A 21440-nucleotide genomic window follows, 5' to 3' on the forward strand; every position below is an offset into this window, starting at 1 on the left:
ACAATTCAACTTACTATTTTAGTAGTACATTGAGGTGTAAAATAGGTAAATTATATATCATTAGAAACATAAATTAGTCTTCTTTTGAATAAAAATAAAACAAAAATTATAAATTTTATATGAATACATGTTTTTGGGCTATAAGCAAATAAAAAACTAAAAAAAATCATGTTTTTCGACTTTGGTAATGATTTACAAAAATGTTTAAAATTGTTTATTTCCAATTTTTTCCTAAAACATACTTTAACATATGATAATGTAATGGTGAAACGCTTCGGACCCACTTCGAACCGCAAATATGTTAAAAATGGATTTGATTTTTTTGGTATACGCGCTGTAGTACCAAACATAACGAACATAACTGTACAATATTGACTAGTAACAGCCGTACCAACGAAGCACTGAACTCTTTTATAAGCATCAATGCCTGAAATGTAAATTATTTAATTCATAAAAAGTATTTTTCAATCTTTCTATTGAATATTTTGCAATATTGACATTTACATTTATGCCACGGTTATGCAATGATCTTTAGAATAGGGTGCAGAAAAATTCAACTTAAAGAGAATATCAACTTGATCGAAAAGTATGATTTTCCTTTGCTTTTTTTTTAATAATATTTTCTTTAATGTTTAACGAAATATAAATGTACAGTTTTATATTTAATCAGCAACATAACTTTTTGCATATTCCATTGCTCACACCACTGTATAATTTCATATGATTGTTATGCTGGTTTGTAACCCATCTGGGAACTATGAGATCTAATATACTACCCTTTTGTTGCAAATGATTATATATTTACTCTGCTGTTACAGACACTAGATATCATTAAGCACAAGAAGGATAAATCAAACTACAAGAAATCGGACTACAGACTAGTAATAATAAAATTTGCATAAGAAGGAAGCAGATATATTGGCAAGGTGAACGTTTCAGGAAAACAATGATTTTTCCTCTAGCAAACATAAAATGAAATTATGTTATTGTACTATCAAAATTGTTTTCACGGAGTAGAAACATAATAATTTGCAAAGTACCTACTAAGAGTGAAGCTATTATTATATTTTAATAGATTAATTTATACTTATAAACTAACATTTAAATCAATGTTGGTTTTAGTTTTGTGTTCAACGACAATTGCGATTGTAAGGTGCTTTTATCTAATACTTAAACTTGAGTTTGATACAATGCATTGACAAAGTAGATAATATAATAACCCATGCACACCTTTTCTTTTAAGAATTTGTATATTAAGTAGAAAAATACAATTTAAATACCTAAAAAGAGAGATATATAGAGATTGGATGATGATATGATGAGAGATATATGTGATATATATGACCTCATGCAATTATTTTTTTAGAATCTTTTTCAGTTTTTTTATTGTAATGCAATTTTTTTGTATATGAGCAATTTTCCGACGATATTTTTCTTTTCTATCACTTGCACACTATCTCTCGCTTTCTCTCACTCGCTCTCTCGTTTAGTGGGTGTGCTTTTCCGGCCCAGCGGCGCTCAAAATGATCTCTCCAAATTCGCTGTTTGCTCGTCCGCCGGCGTCTTCCGGTTCCATCCCCGGTTTGGAGCTTGTCCACGGCCACCCCCACGAACCTAATGGATCGCTGTTGAGCTGTCAGCAGAACCGCCCTGGAAGGAAAATACGAGAAAACAGTGAGAAACCGGGAATTAGATAAGGCTGATGCGGGAGACGGTGCGATAAGCACTCCTTTTTTTCTTTTTTTTTCTTGTGCCACCCAGTTCCGAGCACGACTTGGCGTAACCGAAACCGAAAGTGGAAGCACCCCTCCGACATGGTCGTGTATTTTCTTCTCCCCTTGCGTGCGCCAGCTCGTTGCTTCACTTTAGACTTCTGTTTGCTTCGACGAACCGACCCCGGGGGAGCTTTTTTCCACTTCCACGCGCGTGCACACGGTTGGCCTTGTTGCGTTAGAATGTTAGAGCATTGGGGTTGGTTTTCATTTTCTTTCCTTTTTTCTTTTCTATTTTCCCTTTCCGTGTTGCGTCCGTGGCTTCTTAACGGTTTTTTTTCGATCGTTTGAGTGTTATTCGATTGTCTCAGCCCTTCAGGCCCGATTGGTGGTGAAAGCGAGAAGCACCACCGTGTCGAGGATGAAGATGGATAGCGCACCGGATGCGAAAGGACACGCGCTACCACGAATCGCCAGGTCCTCGAGCACGTTATGTGGTCAGGATTAATGATGGAAATCCCGCGCGCAACCGGGCCGGGTGATGAATTGGCGCTCTCGCATGGGGTGGCGTATTTGGGTTGAAATTTTTCAAAAACATCTCCATCATGCTGTTGCACTTTTGTGCAATGGTGAAGGTGAATGCAATTTTCACCCTTTGATTGAGCTGATCGCATTCGGTTTGCAGCATCGTCGTGTGCCTTTAATAGCATTCGCACCACTCATTAAAGCCCTCTTTGTATGGTACAAACTATCACAAAACAGCGTAATTTGTCAACAAACGGCAGATAGGTCAAATTAACTGCAGCTTAATATCGTGCCCGGTATCTGTCATCTCGCGCACACAATTGGCTTTTCCCAAATCCCGTAAGATAGACCCCTTTCTACCTTGCGGTGGCAACGAAACGTGACTCAAACATCCCCACCGAGAGCCCCACATATGATGTGCATCTTGCCGAAATGTGACCGACACGCACGTCCCAATCCGACGGTCTCGAATCTCAGTCACACGTTTCCACCATCACATGGCCTCAATTCGGGTTCTTCCCATCCAGGGAAAAGCAACACAACCCCATTGCGTGTGAGTGCGAGTGTTTCTTCCCTGGAAAACACGTCCACCATTCGGACGATCCAACCACCACCGACCACAAAACGCCAGTGACGAAGTCCTTTACGTACGTCACTTGCGGCGTCTCATTCGTCACCGGTAAATAGCCGCCCCAGTCAACGGAACGGACATTCCCGGAAAAAGGAACCACACCCACAGGCCCACAGACTACGGGGCTTGTGCAAATCACGTCACGCGCGGCAAATAAAATGATGTATGGCACCCGCGGAGGTCCTGTTCGTTCTCCTTTGCCACCGAGGAGATAACGAACTTAGCCGCTCTGAGTGGACGGTTGGGTTTTTGGCGTTTTTCATGAGCTTTTCGCGAGCACGAAACTCAGCAGGACAGTCTCCAATTATCGGCACTGGCCGACGGTCGGTGATGGATGGTGGCACATTTTCGACACCTTTCCGTCAGATGGACAGATCGGCACGACCACTTGGTGATGGGAGACGGTCGTCAAATTTGTCCCATCATTCGTCGGTGTTTTCTTCTCTCCTTTTTTCGTTCTTCATTTCTATCGTCCTTTCTCCTTTCGCGCGTCCTTTCCCTCGCGACCGTAATTAGGTTTGTCACCGTGTGGCGTGATATCGGTGCGTTTGGTGCGCGAAATTCATCATCGCTTCTAGCGTTCTAGCAAATTTGTCTCACCTCTCGAACCTGTCCGATTCTCTTTCTGCCCTTTCGCACACCCCCTTATAAGACCCACTCACATCGTTTCGGTCGCATTTGGTGCGGGTTTGGCTCCGTGAAATAGATTATTCATGAGTTATCCGCCCCCTTGGAGGATCCCTGAAGAACGTCCCGAGGATCCTAACCGATCCGTGGGGCGAGAATTCGAGAGCCGAATTTCCGAGCACCGAAGCGGGGGTGGTGTTTCGACTTGCAAAACGTCGTCCCTCGGGTGGCCACTCCCTCCCCTCTCCCATCCCTGTCGAAGACAAAGGAAAACGTGCACCCGGGAGCGCATAATTTTTAAAAAGCATTTCATTCAACCAACAAGACAAGGGCCCCGGAAAAAGGCTGAAGAAAAAGAAAATCCCCACTCTCGATCTTGCTGGGGCTGAAAAATTTAGATGCGGTTTTTATCACGCCACAGCTTCCGAGACCCGGCTCGCGGTGAGATAATGCCCCGAGGCAGAAGCACTTTCTACTTTTCGCAGTTGTTTTGCTCGCACGGCTGAATGTAAAATAAAACCGCCACTCCGTGGAATAAATGCCACTCCCCCAGAGAAGCATGCCATGACAAATTGCCGAAAATGTTAGCATTTCTGTTTTGCCTGTGCGTGTGTGTGTGTGCGCATTCCATGGCCTACCAGGGCCATATCGAATGTCAGGAAAAACGAACCGCCCGAGCGCCACCAACTGCGCTTTTTATTGTGCCGAAACAATGCGCGCAACGACAAACAGCAACAAAGGAACGCATGTAGAAGAAGGACGAAAAGATCCGCAAGGAAAACTAATCAAACTCACCAAAGTAATTGAAACGAGACGAGGAGGAGTCAGAGAGAGAGAGAGATCCACGAAAAAGAAAAAAATCAGCAAGAAAACACGCAGCTCACGGAACGGCAAAGAAAGTTAACAATAAAGACCATAAAGACTAATTACGAGATCCCGCGACGCCGCCGCGGGTGCGTGGGTGTGTGCGTGAAACGGAAAAACTAGATCGTTTTCCATCCCCCCTTCCATCCCATGATTCCTCCCGCCCTTTTTTCCACCGGGAATTGTTGCGTGCGAAAAGTTGCGACCGCTAATCGGTCGTGAAGAGGCGTCGTTCTTTTTCTTTTGCCTTTCCGGCTGCCATCGTCGAGGGACCACCGTCGTGGGAAATTCAGGGGGGTTGGAAAAGCGACCGAAACCAGCCTACCTTCGCACACCTTCCTCCACCCCGGCAGTCGTTTAATGAACCTCACCGAGGGAAGGTAAAAATGTACCAAATTTCCGCCCAGTCGCGGTTGATTCGAAGGACACAGTTCGTCGCAGGATTCGGTTGCTTGCGATTGGGAATGTCACAATTTGCACGCCGTCAGAAAGATGGGTGGCGTGGGTAGCGGACGTACACTTAGTTTTATGTTACCGCGATGAGTAACGACGGTGACACTTAGCGCGACGGTGGAGAGAGAAGACTAGCAGAAAAGAACCTGGGAACGTAAGAAACTGAGCATAACCAAATTACGGGCCCTAAGCTGAGTGGTTTTTTGGCCGCTAGAATGGAGCTGCACTTGGTGGGTAAGATAAGTTTCTATTCTTTTTATTTAACGGTTGCAGTTTTTTTTCCGTTGCAATAAAAAACTTGCGCTCACGAATTGATACTCAAAAATGCTACACTGGTGGAATCAACATTCACAGTTTAATGACAGTTCTTTTTTTTTGTTCAACGCGAAACAAGCGCTCTCCCGCTGGTTCATTTAAATTGCTGATTGAAATTGCGCTGGTTTCGATGGGAGGGAATCAAAAAATACACACCATAAGTATTGCGAGAGGATGCTGTTTTATCAACAACCGATACACGGGGCAGCAAAAAGGATCAAAGCTCCCGCATGGAATATTCATGCCAGTTTCAGTAACCGCTGCTCGATTGTCACTTGCATCGTGCCGCTTTTGTGGGATTATTTGGGGTCGCGTTTATACTTTTTTTCGCCCACCCCATATAACGGGTGGCATTTTGTACGACCCATTTAAATCACGGTGCATTTTGGGTGGAGTGTTTTATTATAAATTAATCACGTTGCATAATGGACCGGTCACTTTACTCGCAATCCGCAATCGTGACAACTGATCCACGCATCATTTATCATGACGCCATTTAGCGGAACAAACACTCGCATGAAAATGCACTCACGAAGGTTTTGGTAGCAAAAAACCAAAAAAGAATTGGCACACAAAACAAAAAAGGAAAATTCCACAAAACCACCCCAAAAGCAGCACTCCGGGAAGAAGCATCAACACGTAGCGAACGTTTTTCCCCCAAACCAGGCCACCAGTGCAATCAAATTCGCATTACTGTTAATTTGCGAAACGGGCTAATCATGGCGATTGGGACGCGGGCAGCAATAAAACTATCATTTGTCCACCGATCCCAACATCGACGCGTGCCCATTATCGATGTGCCGCAGCATAAGGCACGCACACCAGCCGATCGGAGTCCTTTTTCGCGGAACGGCAAACTTTTCCCCGTTTCCGATCCGGACGATGATGATGGTCCGAGCTTTTAGCCAGCCAGCCAGCCATTTCGCTAGTAATAGAGCGACCCCGTCTCCGATCGGCCACTTTCGGCATAGTTCATACATTGATGGCCATTGTTATGGCTGCAATTAAACGATTATGGAAACACGAACTACTCCGGGGCGGATGCGCAAAAGATGCTCGCTTCTCGGCCCATCTGTCAGTGACAGCTGCCCGCCGGGACGAGAGATGTCCTTTCGGATGATCACCGTCGTCGATTTTGTTGCCGGCGATTTTGCTTCTCCGTAACACATCGGACGGATCGTTACGTGCCCTTTGGGAAAATGGGCAAAAACCCGGCGCTCGCCGGAATAAACTCTGCTTAACAGAATTAAACTCATATCGTACGATATTATAGTTATGCTTCTTTATTGCATTTTCATGGTCATGACAACGTCACGCCACAAGGGAACTGTGCAGTCGTCCGTTCGGGCAGTCAATTGGAGATTATACCGCCCGGTGTCTGTCGTGTGACGGGCACAGGACTCAGGATCCGGTTCGGTTTTTCCGATTCGCCCGGACACACCACACAACATGTTATCCCAACGGGGTTTTCCCTTTGGCCGATACAGTGCCGACTGTGAGATCATCAAATGGCAGAGCATCTCGCTTGGAATTGTTCTCGGAAGGTCGCACCGAAGTGCTGCTGAAATATGTGAAGCTTCGAACGAAAGCACGTACCGCGTTGTGCGGCGAGATCACGTGGCTTCATTTCGGTTCGATGGCGTACGTTTAAACACAAACCCCCCCTGGGAAGTCGGTGCTTATCGATTTGTTTTTGCAGAGGAGTGGTTTGAAAACTATCGGCGCGGGTTGGATTTTTATGAGCTTTTTTGTTTGTTGGGGAGAATAAAAAAAACCCACAATTCCGATTCGATTGGCACTGCAGCACCGAAAGAGACACGTTTGTGCGGCACTGTCGCTTTTCTGTCACATGCGAACGAACGCATAAACATAGCAGGCCGGGAAAATTCCCTCACCAATGTGTGTGTGTGCGTCCTCGAGTGTATTCTCCGAGTGGGTTTTGAGTAAGCCCTTTTTTTTGCTGTGGTATTTTTCCCCACACACCAGCAACGGTAAAGAGAAAAAGAGAGAGAGAGAGAAAAATGAAAACCACCAAGGAAATGATTATCGGACGATGCGAGTGGAATAATAATGTACGACCGGTAGCACCGTGTGGTCAGCCCTCGAGCATTGCGCCACCGCGTGTCCGTTGGGACAGCGTAGAAGATACTCGACACACACACACACATTGAATTTTCCACCCGCACGGTTTTGGGCTTTCGGCCATTTCTTCGACCTGAAGACAACCGGCATCAGCAGAAGCAGCAGCAGCACCATAAATGGTCACTACTGCGAGGGCAGTTAGCGCGCGTATGAATTTAATTTCGTTCAATTTCTAAACGTACCGACGTACGTACGAACGTGCCAACCGTCCGGGCAGCTGGGAAAGCGCAACATAAACACAACTGGTGCCGTATGATCGATGTGGAACACGTACGAGGTGGATTTAACTCACACGCAAAAAAACCTTCCTAGTTCTCCGGTTGCATCGCGACCTTGCACCAACGGTCGACTGCATCGTTAAGTTCTTTACGTTCGGTTTGTGTTGTTTTTAAAATATACTCCAGAGAGCAGGGCAAGTGCAATGTGCGGTTGCATCTGCATCCGTGTTTAGCGTAGGGAACTCGTTGGAAGAACGACTTTCTGCTTGTGAGTCACGAGTGCGTTTTTTTTTTTTGTGCTTCAACATTGCCGTTGATTTGGACCTAAATACGATCTCCGAAAACTGTTTTAGCTTTTTTGTTTGGCCTTCAATTGCACAACGATAGCGTTATCCTTCCAAACTACACTAGATTCCTTTACCGAATGGTGTTCGGCAAATTATCTCTTGCATCGCGTAGAGAAACGCGTTGTTTTGTCCTTCTCGAGGTCAGTAAGGAAAATCTCTATTTTTAACTACTCAATCAACTCATTGGTTCTAAACCGTTTTGCCTCGTTTAAGGACCTAGATGTGGTTTTTTTATGATAAATTAACCTTTAACGAGCATATAATTTCAGCATTCAGTTGAGCGAATATGTGACTGATCCGACGTCTTACTCAAGACATTTCTAATCCTTTTTGTCTCACAGCATTGCTTTGTTGTTTAGTTGTGGTTTGTTGTATGCTAGCGTAATTTGGAGGAATAATGAATGCAATAATAATGCATTACATGGGTGGAATAATGAATGCAAAAATTGAGCGAGTTCAGCGTTATTTCACGAGGTTAGCTATGCATCGTTTCCTGGGCCGTACTGGATCAGTTCTGCCATCTTATCTGCCACATTTTTTGAGTTTAGTATCACTCGAGGATCGACGCAGTTTGGCAAAGTCGAATTTTGTCGCAGGTTTGCTTTTGGGTAGTATTGACGCGCCATATCTCTTGTCACGTGTTCCCATTTACATATTCACTTTTATTTCAACACTCATTTGTAAAACTTTCGTCGCGCAATGCTTGATGCTATCGATTCTTACTTTCCATTCCATCACTCATCCTGATCACTCTCTGTTATTTGTTTATTTATATACTTAATGTTTTTTTTTGTTTTCTAATCTTTCTCGTTCGTATTAAATGTCATGATATCATAATCTGTTACGTTAAGAAATGTTGTTGCGTTCATTTTTTATAGGTTTGTCCATGACTATGTATCGCCTTTAAGCAAACATATAGCGAAAAATAAATAAATAAAAAAACCATCATCATTCGCTAATCGAGAATCTCCCCCCAGTTGAAAACGATCTCTACAACCTGGAGTAAAGTCGCTTCTCTTCATGGCGGTTGAATGTAAATAAAAGGTTTTTTTCAGCAAAAATTCTCAACATCAGCTTATCGGTTTATCACGCTCTTCGCGCTTCTTGCTGTTCATTATGGAAAGTTCTTTGGAAATTTCTATCTCAACGCGTTTTAGAATCAATTTTCATACCGAAGCGAAAACAATTCTCACTAAATGTGGCATTTAAAGTCTCTTTGCCTCTTGGATAGAATATTCGCAGAAATCTCTGTCGCTCAGGTTTTCCACTGTATTTCACCGGATGGATGGTGCGTCGCTTCCAAAGGCGCCACAAACACCACAGACCTTCATGAACACGTTCGATGTTACCATCTCTGGCTGGGTTTTCCCTGGGATCGCTTGCACCCAAAATAATCGTTGGCACCGTTTATGATGCCGTTTTGTTGTGTTTCTCAAAGCGGCTCCTTCCACCCATCCATCCAGCGACCATTTTCCACACCCTCGGCGATGTTCCGGACAGATCGAAGTCATTTAGTGAAGCAATTAATGTGTTTTAGTGCGCTCCGTGGTGTTGTGGATTGACACTTGTTTGCTTTGCTGATTGGGCGCAAATACGCCGGCACCACTTCAATCGAAAGCTTCGACCTCAAGGCTTCCAACCAAACGAAACCAAACTGAATGCCCAACAGCACACCGACTCCCAGTGCCGGTTCTGATTGATCTTGTCTGGGTCGCATCAGTTCGTCCTGCCACACGCACTGTCCGGCATTCGACCACCGTCCAAGGACGAATGGTCCGTTAGCAATGCTTCCATTTGCGGAAATTACTCGAACTGGCCGGAATTTCACTATGTTTCGTCCATTCCGACAAACGACAAGATGGAGCAGCTTTCCGCCCACCGCCCACGAAAAGCGAGTTTCATTAGCTTATATTCTTTCGTTCTGTGTGTGTGCTTTTTCCACCCCCGAGGAAAAGAAGGATCCCAAACAACTCGCACCGCCCGCTTGGCCACACCATGGGACCACCGAACCGAGCGGGAAATAATTCACGCTCCAATTATTTTCCCACCGAACTCCCTTCGCAACCCGGATGCTGTTGTCCGTCAGCACCAGCACCAGCACCAGCAGCAGTATTAGAAGCGACGATGGCCACACAAAGGTATCCGGCATCGGTGGAAAATAAAACCATCGCTTGAAGCGTTGAAAAGGGTCAATTTTACTACGAGCTTGAAAATGCTTCAGGATTGGTTTTTTACTTTCCTTTCTCTCTCTCTCTCTCTCGCCGCTCGTTCTACGGCCACTGGTCTTTTTTTTTTCTCCCCCAAAGATGGCTTTATTCGCTTCCCGGACCTCAAAAACCCCGAAAGTGCCTCTCGTTTGCCAATCAACCGTACCACTCGGCCACGGGTCCGCTCGCTCGTGGTGTCCAGCATCTTAAGAGTGCAGACCGGTGCCATTTTCGTCGCTAAATGAAGCGCACACAGCCAGAAGGCTTATGTAATGGGTGTTTTATGTGCGAAAAGGTTGCGAGCAAAAACAAAAAAATAGGCGAAATCATCCCAACCAAACCACGCACCGATAATTATGTTTCGCATTCTCAGCTTTTCCCAGCCGCAAGGCATCGCTGTATGTGCTGGAACAAGGAAATGAGTATGTGTTGGTGAGCCATTTTTTTTGCTCCCAAACGGAAGTGCAAAAACAACTTCTTCTGGTTCGGGCGAAAGGGCTGAAAATTCCCTTTCATCTCGTGGCCTAATTGACAGGACCGCATAATTCTATTGAGTGTGGATGGAGCGGCGCACAAACAAAAAAGAAGGCCGAAGTAGAAAACGAGTGGTTGAGAAAGAAAGAAAAAACGCACTCATCCACACAGTCACAGCTGCACAAAATCAATTGCGAACGCCCGGAACCGCCGGTTGACATTTTGCGTCAGCAGACAGCGCCTGAACAGCGAGATGAAAGCTCGGCTCGAAAGGAACCCAGCGAGCTTGTCAAAGCTTTCGAGTGCATTCGGGCTATTAAATCGAAAGGATGCCACAGTTCCGGCGAGGTGGGACCACTGTTTGAATAGGTTTGTGGGCTCGCGGTCCATTTATTGGCTCCCTTTGGTCGCACTTTGTCCCTCGTTCGTGCATCCACCCAAAGCCACCAAAGCACCAGACGAAGCCCGTCGTCGTCGGTGGTGGGGTTCTCGCTCCGTGAGCCGGAATAATTGATTAGTTAATTAAGTGCTCGGATAATGATGTGTCTCGCACAACTCGCCCGAAACATTGGCGGATGCGATGGTGGTGGCTTTAAGCTGTTTAATGTTCAAATAATCCCGCCTGGCGTGCCCGGAAGCGCAATTGCGGCGCATTGTGGGTTTGTCTTTGTTGGCCGTCTCATTTCGGACGCACCATTCGAAGCGTCCCCGGGTGTCGTTCGGAAACGGGCCGCTTTGGGAAGGAAAGCTTTCACGCCACACAAAAAGGACACTTTATTAAAATTTGTGTCGATTGTGGGGCGCACTCTTCCATTCAATGCCGACGTCTTGGTAATGGGGAAAGTTTCATCGTTCCGGTTTTGTGTGCTTCGTGCGTAAAAATTAAACACTCAACTTTCGTCACCGGAATCGAGCTGGCAGCTGTAATCTGGCATAAAACCGGCCAGAGCGCCATCCTTCGATGTGTGCCTCCCCAAAAGGCTCACCAGTGGTAGTAATGTGCGAGAATTCCGGTCCGGCATCCTGTTCGGCACGTGCGAAAACCCAACCCAACACCCAGACTGGCCATAATGCACGCACGCCATCGAAGGACGACCCCCGACGTGCCCAATTAGAAATAGTTTAATCACTCCCGCGGGAGTCGTACCGTTTGATCGAAACCGCGCTAAGGTCCAAAACGTAAGGACCCGAACACACACACACGTCCACGGCAATTACCGGTCCTGGTGGTAATATCGAGGGGTTTCACCTGACCAACGGGGCCGGAACATGAGTCCCGCCAGGAGTCAAGTGACAATTAAAATTAATTTAACGCTTTTAACCCTAATTACTGCAGCCCGGGACGTTGGAGCGGCCTTCCGGGGACGTTGGACCGTGAGCAGATATTTCTCGTTCCGGCGATATCCGGGAGCTGGAGTTGGTGGGAAAATCGAACGCCAAGAAAACCACCCACCTAACGCGGGCAGAAATGAGAATGTTTTTCCTGCTTGCTTTTCCTATTTTGTCTGGGTCCGCTTTTTTTTTCTTTTTCAACTTCACCAGCTCATGCTTCACTTGACGGGAGCAATTTTTTTCCATCCGAGTCCGAGTGGGTCACCCGGCCATCGCCGCCGAGAGGCTGGCCTCTCGTCTCGTGGGAAAATCGTGGAAATCATAAATCGTTTCCCCGTCGCGTTCCGTGCGTTTTTCCTAAACCTTTCGAACGGTGCGGATCGATCGCTTTTTTCTCCCCACAATTCGAATCGGGTGAGTTTCCATCCCGCCCCCCGGGGGGAAATTATGTACGAATGTGAATGGATCAACAACACACACACGCACGTGTACAGAAACATGATGCAAAACAAAAACTGAAACAACAACCCCTCGAGCCAGCGTGCAGGGGGATTTGGCGAATCGATCCGCGCTATGTAAAAGAGTTATTTAGATTCCGGCCGCTGGGTCGGGCGCTTGTTTTTCGGTGGGTGGGTTTTTTTCCGGCTGGCAGCAAGCCTCCCGGAAAGTATGGAAAACACATGCTAAAACACACATACACACACACCAGCCAGCCAGCCAGCCAGCGGCCGTAATCACCGGGTGATCAAAGCGAAAGCGAACCACAAGCGGCCTGGGGGCGTTTTGCGTCCGAAGTCAAATTAAAATTTTGCCGGAGCATACCATGCGGGCATCCGCACTGGGGCACCAATGGGTGGGTGAGAGGTGGGTGGGTGGTGGGTGGGTGGTGGATGGGTGGTGACCGACCCAGCATACAACCCGGCCCAAAGAAAATAAAAAAAGGGGTTCCAGGGACAGGCGAAGTTTTGTGCGAAACTTAAGCTGCGAGCTGCGAGCTGGCGAGGATCGCTTCGAGGCTTCGGAAAAATCGGCTCATCAAACTCAAACTTTTCCCATTCCCGTGGGTGGGTTTAGGTTTTCTCTTTTTGCTCAGCATTTCCACGCCGGTTGTGGTTTGTCCCGATCGGTTCGGGTCGAATTGCGAGGTCACATTCGCCAAGGCATAAGATTGTTGGAATGTGCCCAGTTTTCGGTGCTCCGAACGCAGAAAGACAGCATTCCAGGGTTCAACTGCAGGCCCCTTTTTAGCTGTCGGTGGGAATCTTAATAACTCGTCAAGACCCACCAGAACACCGACTCGTTAGCGATGCTAATTTATGCCAACTAAACCCCGACTCCCCGAGGTCGGATTGCGAGGTTTGATCTTGGAATTTCTTCATCACGCCGGTTCGGTTCGTTTCGATTTCAACCACCAACACCTGCGGACAGACACCACTGCACAAGTGCACGTGAGGGCCATTCGGGGCACTGGCAAAACATTGGGGCCCGGTTTCGACACTGTTTGACTTCAATTACATCGCCACCGTCCGTGCGGCGGTCAACGATCGATCGATAGTCCGCATCGTGACGATTTGAGGCTGATTAGAGGCAGCTCGAGTGGCCCATCACACGCGACCAGGAGCCCGTTTTTCGAGAGAGAGAGAGAGCAGGGAATATTCCCCGTGGCGTTGACCACTCGCGGATGCTTTAATTAGACTCGTGCGAGTTTGGGTGGATCCTAAGCTCAGCCCATGCAGCAATCACGCACATTCACTGCATCGAGCCACGCCGGGTAGGTGACTAGCGCTCGTCATCAACACCATCATCATCATCATCATCATCATCATCATTATCACGCCGTGGTTGACAGGCGAATGTCACGCGCCATCGCCTTTCGAACCTACCCGTCAAAGTGTGGCACTTCCGGCCAGAGGTCCGCTTTTCCGGCTTTTCCGGCACCCACTATTACGGTCTTGCGTCGTTATCTCGCCGACGCCGTTGGAAGCTGTTGATCCGTTTGTGTCGTTTCGCTTCCTTTTTTTGCAAACCGTCGCCGTCGGGTAATCACCATTCGCTTCGGAAGCCACGACACATCGGAAAGCTTTTATCCTTATTATGCATCCTGTTTCCGGTTGTTAGGATCTGCCTACTTGCGTACAAAACACACACCCACACACACACTCAGTGGGATGCCTTTGATGGGCTGATTCACATGCACCGGCGAATGGGACACTTTAATGCCGCAACGGACACTGCACACGGAGCTGGAGCAAGGATGCTTACTTCTTCTTCTTTCTTTTTTGTTGCTCTCTCTCTCTCCTCATGTGGGTGGTAAACTCCCACTCACACACACACACACACGCGCACACACCAACAACCCCTTTTGTGGGAAATCGTACGATTCCGACACGCTCTAATTCGTCGCTTCGCTCGTTCACTTGCCTTCTGCCGTGGTTGCTTTCCGCGCACGCTGATTACATAAACACTTCCTGCGGTGCGTTTAAAGGATGAAAAAGGACCTCGGCGTTTCGGCGTTGGTTCGAGAGCACTTTCGATGCGTACGTAAGTGGACCTGGGCTCGCTGAGTTTTTGCTCACACGTTCGCCTGCCTTGCTTTGCAACAAGGTGCTGTTTTCGCAACGTTTTGCAACGACCTTTCGACGAGTTCGTCACCATACGTGATCATACGCGGTCGCGGAAACTCGCTCACGCACGCACGGACGCTACGCACGGGTACGCTGGTATGCTGAGGAAGGACACACGGTTTCGAACCACACCACGATACGGAACCACACGCACGTACGTCCCGACCTTACGAGCATCACGGTCGCACTGCTCGCTTGGTAGCGCTCGGTGGCATGCCAGCAGCAGCAGCAGCAGCCAGCATTCGGCCGTGGTGGACTTCGGAACGGACCGCACGAAGACGATGTTCGAAAAACCCCTTTTATTCGTGGTGGGTGGATGAAGGAGCAGCGGTGCTTTCCGCTGGATTGGCCGAAGCCGAACAGTTGGGGAGAGAGATAAACCGAGAGAGAGAGAGAGAGAGAGAACAAGTTAATGGCGCGAGAGCATCGCACTATGGGACGGTTGGGAAACGGACAGATCGCAAGGACCGGTCGGATCTCGGGAACTGATTTCTTTGTACGTCGTAAAGTCACATTTTTGAAACGAAATATTCACTTGCCTTCGTACCTTGAAGGGTCAAATCTAGACAGGAAAGATAGATGACTAGAAATCGTTTGAAATTACATCAAAACTGCCCACAAATTTGCTAATGAAACTATGGTGTTGAAAATTCATCAAATGATGTAAGCTGATTTTTGAAAATGACACTGAATTGAACGCACTTTTGAGCAATAACTTTCATGGATTTAGTCCAAACATCTTGTACCCAGTTTGTGTTGCAGTTCAACGTTTCGAAAGCCTTAAACAGATGCGCTTTCAGGGATATTTGTTGAGATGATGATTCGTTTGGCGTTGAAACGTGGTGCCTAACATAGCTGGTAGTTTTCGAAGGCTTAGAATACCTAAACCAAATCACAAAAGTAAGACACATTTCAATATCTTAAACGACTCCATTTCACAATGGCCCGGCCTGCTGGGGAAAGCGAAAACATGTGATTCTTTTTACTTTTATTCATCTTCGGGCCACGACTGGCTCGCGGGAATCGAACGCGCGCGCACGTGAATTCACGCATTCCTTCAGATTCCGAATCCCAGGCTCGGGTGTTCATTCATTCATTCATTCGCCCCGCCAGCCATTCAGCCATGGAGGAGATAAGGTTGTAGCTTCACGGCACGAGTCAGCACGCAGCCAGTTGTGCAGGTGTTATTGGGGGTTGTTTCATCCGCGCTGCACTTTGCTCTAAGTGACATATTGATAGAATGAAGGCAAAATTGTTCTCGCCACCAGCGTGCGGGACTGGGACTGGGAGTATGTTGTACGGTTTTTTACAGCTGACACACACCGGCTGTCTATTTACTGCACGAATAAGCGCTCTTCAAGCGTGAGAACAGTAGACTAGCATTGAATGAAGCATAGTAAAGTATCTAAAATTAATTCACCTTTGAGTACAGGCTCATTACAACGAAGCGGAATGCTGATCGGAATATGAGACAACCTCATAAAGCTAAACGATACAACTATTGTAGATAAGAATGGTCTGTTAGATCGCGTGATATGATTTATCTATACACAGCATGATTAATAATTGTTAAGAATAAAACGAAAATAAATGGCTACTTCTAACAAGCGATGAAAGACGTTGATAAACGTGACCCATCGTACGTTGGCTGCAGCCATTCCGATCACCTTTCCGAACGCTCGGATTCGCGCAACCAAACCCAATGCATCCGATCGAAGCTCAGCTCGAGCTCAGCGAGTATGGTTCGTTTCACCGTTTCAGCGACTCATTTATCATCACACGCAGTTCTGATCATCGAACGCAACGAACCGTCAAGACGCGGAAACCCTTTAACCTTTCTCCGTTGCCAACTCCCAAACCCAACGCTCAACAGATTCGATCGATCGATGAGCACTTCCTGCCTTCAACCCCGCGAGGCCAAAGCCTGCCAACGGGGCGTTAAAATGACGGCTAGCACCTTGTTGAGATGAGTCCAACGAAAGCCCTGGGCCCGGATGTAGCCCGCATTCTACGGCGCCACCGTTTAGCGACCGATCGCACGACTCGATCGATCGATAACAAGCTCGCATCGATCGACGAGCTGGTTGATTGATTGCGCAAAATAAAAACAGAACAAGACTGCTCGCGGGTTTGCCATCCATAAACGTCCACTCTGCTTCAGCCATCGATAACCTGGCCCCCCATTCGTTTGGTGGGGCGGGCACTCGTCGTGGGAAGGGGTCGCTGTGGAAATGGGGGGGATAAAATGGCGCACGGATACCGCAAGTCGCCGCGCTTGCATGCTAATTTTCTCGCCACTTTAGCGGCAGCCACTTGGGGCCTTGGCTGAGTGCCTGAAAAGGAGGGAGTAAGACCGAGAGAGAGAGAGAGTGAGATGGAGAGTGAAAAAAAGGAAAAAAAAACTGAAGAAAATGTAGCCCCCTTACCGGCGGTTCTCACCGTAACGGGTCCGTAAGCGATATGCAATTTGTGTAAATTACACACCTTCTCTTGCGCCGAGGACGCGCCAGGGATTTCGCGCAAAAAAAAACAAGGGATCGACGCGGAAAACGTGGCCACGCGGGAGGGTCCGCGCACGAGGAAAGACATTTTTCATTTCCCACTTATCTTCCCGGGGAGCCTGGCGCGTATCGATCACCACGAGCCAAGCGAACAATGGACAAGACTGAAGGGCGCGTTCCAGCGTCTGCAAAAGCACCGGGCGAAGCGAAACGTGATGCATTTTTGCGATGGTTCTGATTTTCGCTCACCCACTCATAGTCCACTTTCCCAAGCCTCGAGCACCGTTTGCCAATGTGAAGCCATATTTCACGCAAAGGCTCGTGAGAGTGCGACCGAACGAGTGAAAGAAACAGACGATCGCGAGTCCCCGCGAAAAATCCCGCAGAACGATAGTGTGTCCCGAACGAAGACGTGTCCTCATTTTGTGACCGCGTGCGCCTTTAGAAGAACCCACAGCCATTGCCAGACCAAAACCACTAATTTCGCGAGTTATTGTCTTGTTAATGCCTCATTATGGTCGGTGCTCATTGGGGACGGCGCCATGTGACGCTGTGTGGCTTTGATTAAAGCGGGATGGGAAGCTGTCGCGCCTCCAGTGGGGGGTTTTAATGTGGGCAGATTAATCGAAATTGATAGCGGCGCCGATTTTCTTGTTGCTTAAAAAGGGGCACCGGGTGGCGTAGAGGTCGATAATTACATCGCACCCTTTGGTGGAAACTTTCCATTTCGCCACATGCGCTTTTGTACGTAACTCGCGACGCGCAATGGACGGCAAAAGGACGCCTGGTGAAGGTGATAAATGTGGGCTGGGATTAATTATTCGCGAACCGATCGATCGAACAGGTGTTTTCGCGACGTCGTGGCACCGTTTTGTCGTGGTTCATTCGCTTCTTGGTGCGGCTTGGTTTGCACCGGATTTCACCAACCGACCCGGTTCTGCCAAGCGATCGTGATCGTGGACGTGATCGCGTTTGATTATTGATGAATATTCAAAGTCGTTAGCGGACGATAACAGGTTCGCGATAGCAGCAGATGGCACCCTGAAAATAGAAAAAAAAACGAAGCTTCATATCTTTCGCTAGCTCGCACGTGAAGCCAACCCAATGCCGCTAATGCCGCTCGAGATGTCTCCAGCTGCAGAAAGAGCCGTCTTCGAGGCCGCCCGTAAAATCCTTTGGAACGCGATTCCACAGTTTCGATCTGTTGTCATGTTTTGCTCGCAGCGTGGCACCCGTGCCGATAACAAAATCTCCCACCACGATGGGGCGCATTATTGTAATTTATTTTAAAAGCATTACACCATTCGCTCGGCCGTAAAGCTGAAGTGTCTGAAGGTGTGTGTGTTTGTGTGTTTGTTTTTTTCCTTTTTTGGTGTGTCACTTCTCTACCTCACTTTCTATCTCACTCGGTTTTCGTTCAACCATCAACCATCAACCTTCAGCCCGGCGAATCAACCCGGCGAATGGTTTGGAGCGTTGTTTTTATTCCAATCAATTCGCTTTTTCCTTTTTTGCCGTGGCTTCGCGAGAAAATCGCACGACTTTGCCGAGCGCCGCCACTTACGCGCGCGAGTAAGACACATCATCTGCCGGTTTACGGCCGCCGTGTCGTCAGAAGCCACCAATTCGTGTGGAGCATTCGATTGGGGAGGGAAAGATGCGACAATAACACCCCATCCTGTTTCCAACCACCCACAAACACACACACACGAGATGGAGGGACGAGCGATAAAGTTGTTTTTCACTCTCAAGCACGTTGCCTTGTTATTTCACTCCATTCGCGAGTCTCCATTCGCTTGGGCCTGCTTTATGGCCTTGGATTGCCAGATTCCATTTAAGGATTTGCCATCCGACGTGGGCCATTTTCTTTTTTCGTTCTGCTCCTCCCTCAACCCACCCACCACCCACCGCTCCACGAGTGTAATTGATCAGAAGTTGTCGAGTGTAGCTCGAGGCAAATATTGGTTCCGCCGCAGTTGGGTCGCATTCGAAGGACCTACACGCGCGCCCTCAAGGACCTGCTCTCTCGGTTTATTGTGTGGGTGCGTGCTGGTGGAAAATCATCACTGCAGGTAATTCCACCCTTACGGATGATAATCATCTCGGGTTCGTGTGACGAACGGCGACGAGCTCACGGCGGTAAGCCAAAAAGAGTCGAGTGTTTTGTAATGTTTTTGTGTACCAACGCCATGTATTTGCCACGCTGGATATACCCGGCCAAAACCTCGGCTAGCGATGGAAAAGCGCCATTTCCCGTTTGTCCTTTCCGCGTGACGCTAATCAGCACAAACAGATGCGCTCAAATCTGCATCATTCAACACCGCGCGACCGTTGGATGGTGCGGGCGTTTAATTAGCAAAATGAGCACTGGTTTTCTGCATCGGAAACGAATCCCAGGAAAGCGCACGAAACTTTCGCACCACATGTGTGGGATGAAGCTAGTGTTAGCTTGTCGAACCCCGAGTGATATGCACACCATTCATTGCATGCATTGAAATCCGACACCTCCATCTAGTTGAACTCGCACGTGAATGGCAATCGATCACAAAACGAGCTCTAACAGTTAATGAGCAACAGAGCTGTCTGTGTCCTTTTTCAATCGCTCTCCCACTTACGGGCAGTAACAATACGCCTTGTGATGGAAAACAACTAAACTTTCGAAATGGCTTTGTCACTGTAATGCCCTACGCTAGTGCAACTTATTACCAGCTGCAGTGTTTTCGTCTTGCTTTTCTACTTTTATGTTATGCACCGACGAGCCGACACTTATGTTCCTTTATGCAACCGGCCGTTTTTCGAGCACGTTATCCTGTTGCCATGCCATTAGGGCTCGTTCCGTCCCGGTTGTTACGAACGTCCAGGCACCAGCTGGCATCACGCCGATGCCTCGAAACGTACCTTCGCTGGCCAACAGCCATCGCTCGCGGATTGGGGGAGAAAACCCGTCGCCCAGCGTTAAACAAAAAAGCACGAGAAGAAACAAAAAAACACACACACACTCCACGCACGCATGTAAGCGATATTCTCGCGCGGGTGGAGGAATTTAATTAAATTTTAATTTTTAAATCATTGCACCGACACGGGCTTGTGGCCATCGCGCGACGTGATGCACCTGTGCATCGCCGATAAACGCCGATAATGGGTTTTTGGACAGGCGCAGGCGCAGCCCCTGAAGCTAGGGAAAACCTGCGATGAACCGATTTGGGGGCTAAGAGATTTTAAATGTTTTGCGGCCATGCTGGTTGGCGCTTTATATTTGCACGGTCGCACGCGCTTCGGCACGCGCTGGTGATTCGATTTTAAACGATAATTGATTCATTGTCAATTAAGCGACCCGCACGCAGCGGGTTCGTGATTTATGGCCCCGTGGATGACTCCACTCTCCTGCCCAGGAAAGTGGATGAGTGTGGGAGGGAAAAAAAAGGTCCCCCTGTCCACCAGGTTATCTCCAACCAACCCCCCCAATAAAACACCCGGTCCATGGGCGGTCCATTACATGATTGTGCTCGCCAAATTTCGCCAATCGTTCATTTTGCCATTTGATCACACCAACCGGCCTTTTTGGCCCCTTTTGTGGGCCAGCAAGGGAGTTCTTTAAGCCAGCAGAGAGCCTGGGAAATAGCAGAACCGGGTGCGTGGGGCTTCCTAACTAAACTTTCCCCCCCAGTCATTATCGTCGTCGCCTCGGTGGAGAAAAGTTTTCTCCTCCCACCAAAAAAAAGGCAATTGTCAGCAATGCCTTTTGCCTTATTTGCGTCTCGATCTCACTGCCCCTGGGGTGGGTGGTGGGTTGGGGGTGGGAGAGAAAAGTTTTCCACCCATCCCGCCCCCTGCGAGAGGGAAAAGCCTCGCAGGCTATCAAAAAGTTTAAAAGTATTTCTTTCCGATGCTGTTATTTGTGCTCCGGTTGCGCTGGGAAGGATAACACCGGTGCCACCGGAACCGATTCCTTTCTTGGGAGCCCCCCACCCACCCACCCTTGCTTACCTTTACCACCCCTTCCGGCACCCTTCGTCTTCGGCGCCCCCACCGTACCGCACGGCTTTGACCGCTTCCGGCGGGCTTAGTCGATAATAGAAATTATTTGATTATAATCAGCTTAATTTGATTGGGTAATAATCGTACGTTTTGTCCGCCTTCCAAACTGGCCCCCGGTGCGTGGGACTGGGAAAAAGGGGAGTGGCGATGTGGAAAAGTTTCCGATTTTCCCAACCCACCTTCCACGGGGGGCAATCGGTCAGCCCGAGCCTTAGGACCGCAAAACGCGACCCCAACACACCACACGCAAGGACCGGGTGTGCGCGAGCCAAGAAAACCGATTTGAATTCGAAAAGTATCGGAAACTTCACCAATTGGTGGTAAAATTCAATTAGTGTAATGAGCGGACCGGCAAAGGGACCGGAAAAGTTTGAGCGGATTGAGCGGATTGAGCGGATTGAGCGGAAAAATAATATTCAGAAAGAAAAAA

The sequence above is a fragment of the Anopheles nili genome, chromosome 2 (assembly GCF_943737925.1).
Source record: "Anopheles nili chromosome 2, idAnoNiliSN_F5_01, whole genome shotgun sequence".
NCBI lineage: Eukaryota > Metazoa > Arthropoda > Insecta > Diptera > Culicidae > Anopheles > Anopheles nili.